Source organism: Panthera uncia (genome assembly GCF_023721935.1).
Source record: "Panthera uncia isolate 11264 chromosome A1 unlocalized genomic scaffold, Puncia_PCG_1.0 HiC_scaffold_17, whole genome shotgun sequence".
Lineage (NCBI taxonomy): Eukaryota > Metazoa > Chordata > Mammalia > Carnivora > Felidae > Panthera > Panthera uncia.
Genome location: NW_026057577.1, coordinates 6,314,150 through 6,316,949, shown reverse-complemented (window position 1 = coordinate 6,316,949; position 2,800 = coordinate 6,314,150).

Sequence of the window (2,800 nt, the reverse complement as noted above, 5' to 3'; positions counted from 1 at the left end):
TAATACCTTTGAGTTCCATCCACATTGCTGCAAATGGCATGATTTCATTCTGATTGCCAAGTAGTATTCCATTGAATATATAAACCACATCTTTATCCATTCATCAGTTGATGGACATTTAGCCTCTTTCTATCATTTGGCTATTGTTGAAAGTGCTGCTATAAACACTGGGGTACAAGTGCCCCTATGCATCGGCACTCCTGTATCCCTTGGGTAAATTCCTAGCAGTGCTAGTGCTGGATCATAGGGTAGCTCTATTTTTAATTTTTTGAGGAACCTCCGCACTGTTTTCCAGAGTGGCTGCACCAGTTTGCATTACCATCAACAGTGCAAGAGGGTTCCCATTTCTCCACATCCTCACCACCATCTGTAGTTTCCTGATTTGTTCATTTTAGCCACTCTGACAGGTGTGAGGTGGTATCTCAGTGTGGTTTTGATTTGTATTTCCCTGATGATGAGTGACGTTAAGCATCTTTTCATGTGTCTGTTGGCCATCTGGATGTCTTCTTTGGAAAAGTGTCTATTCATGTCTTCTGCCCATTTCTTCACTGGGTTATTTGTTTTTTTGGGTGTTCAGTTTGGTAAGTTTTTGTTTGGATTTTGGACACTAGCCCTTTATCCGGTATGTCATTTGCAAATATCTTTTCCCATTCCATCGGTTGCCTTTTAGTTTTGTTGATTGTTTCCTTTGTAGTGCAGAAGATTTTTATGTTGATGAGGTCCCAATAGTTCATTTTTTTGCTTTTAATTCCCTTGCGTTTGGAGATGTGTCGAGTAAGAAATTGCTGCTGCTGAGGTCGAAGAGGTTTTTGCCTGCTTTCTCCTCTAGGGTTTTGATGGTTTCCTTCTCAAATTTAGGTCTGTCATCCATTTTGAGTTTATTTTTGTGTATGGTGTAAGAAGGTGGTCTAGTTTCATTCTTCTGCATGTTCTCCCAGCACCATTTGCTAAAAAGACTGTCTTTTTTCCATTGGATGCTCTTTCCTGTTTTGTCAAAAATTAGTTGGCCATACATTTGTGGGTCTAATTCTATGTTCTGTATTCTATTCCATTGGTCTATGTGTCTGTTTTTTGTGCCAATACCATAATGTCTTGATGGTTACAGCTTTGTAGTACAGGCTAAAGTCTGGGATTGTGATATCTCCCACTTTGGTTTTCTTCTTCAATATTACTTTAGCTATTCAGAGTCTTTTGTGGTTCCATACAAATTTTAGGATTGTTTGTTCTAGCTTTGAGAAGAATGCTGGTGTAATTTTGATTGTTATTGCACTGTGTAGATTGCCTTGGATAGTACTGACATTTTAACATATTTATTCTTCCAATCCATGAGCATGGAATGTTTTGCTATTTCTTTGTGTCTTCTTCAATTTCCTTCATAAGCTTTCTATAGTCTTCGGTGTATAGATTTTTCACCTCTTTGGTTAGGTTTATTGCTAGGCATTTTACAGTTTTTGGTGCAATTGTAAATGGGATCAATTCCTTGATTTCCTTTTCTGTTGCTTCATTATTGGTGTATAAAAATGCAACCGATTTCTGTACATTGATTTTGTACCCTGCAACTTTGCTGAATTCATATATCGGTTCTAGGAGTCTTTTGGGTTTTCCATGTAGAGTATCATGTCGTCTGTGAAAAGTGAAAGTTTGACTTCTTCTTTGCCTATTTCATGCCTTTTACTTCATTTTGTTGTCTGATTGCTGATGCTAGGACTTCCAACACTATGTTAAACAACAACGGTGAGAGTGGACATCACCAACCAACAATGGTGAGAATGGAGATCATGACCTGAGGTGAGGTCAGATGCTTAACCAACTGAGCCAACAAGGTGCCTCTGATTTTTTTTTTAACAAAAAATTAAAAAAAAAATTTTTTTTTATTTATTTATTTTTGAGAAACAGAGTGAGACAAAGCGTGAGCGGGGGAGGAGCAGAGAGAGTTGGAGACACAGAATGTGAAGCAGCCTCCAGGCTCTGAGCAAGCGGTCAGCACAGAGCCTGATGTGGGGCTCCAACCCACAAACTGTGAGATCATGACCTGAGCCGAAGTTGGAGGCTCAACCGACTGAGCCACCCAGGTGTCCCATAACAAAAATTTTTTTTAACGTCTATTTATTTTCGAGAGACAGAGCATGAGCGGGGGAGCAGCAGAGAGAGAGGGAGACAGAATCCAAAGCAGGCTCTAGGCTCTGAGCTGTCAGCACAAAGCCAGTGGTGGGGCTTGAACCCAGGAACTGTGAAATCATGACCTGAGCCAGTCAGGTGCCCCTACAAGTTCTGATTTTATAAAATGTGTCTAGAATCCTTACTTCCCAGGAAAGGGGAAGGAGAGACAAGAAGGAGTAGCTGGAAAGTCAGGTTCTAGGGAAAGGGAAGAGGGTAGGTTAGGGACTCCACTCTGGTGTCCCACGCCTAGCCAGTTCCCTCCTGGGGTCCTCCCGCCTCCTGAACACTCAGGTGGTTGTACCATCCCTTAGGATCTAGGCACCACAGATTCTGAGTGGTTTGACCTCTGGGTATGGGGGGCTAGAGTAAGCACAGGTAGACCCCGGTGTTGACTCTGAATCTCTGGATTGGAGGGAGCACTCCTGAGCCTGGAGCCGTTCCTGGGTTCTGGGAACCATGGTGTTGCACCTTCCCCACCCCCAAAGGAACTGGGGCCTGGCTGATGAAGGGCGGCTGTGCCCGCAATAAGCTGGTCTATTTCGTGCCTTCGATGAGAAGCAGGGGTTAGGAAGCGACCTGGGTGCGCGCGCCCATCCCTCGTGCAGTACTCGCGCGCCCCTTTCTTTGTTCACACGTTCCA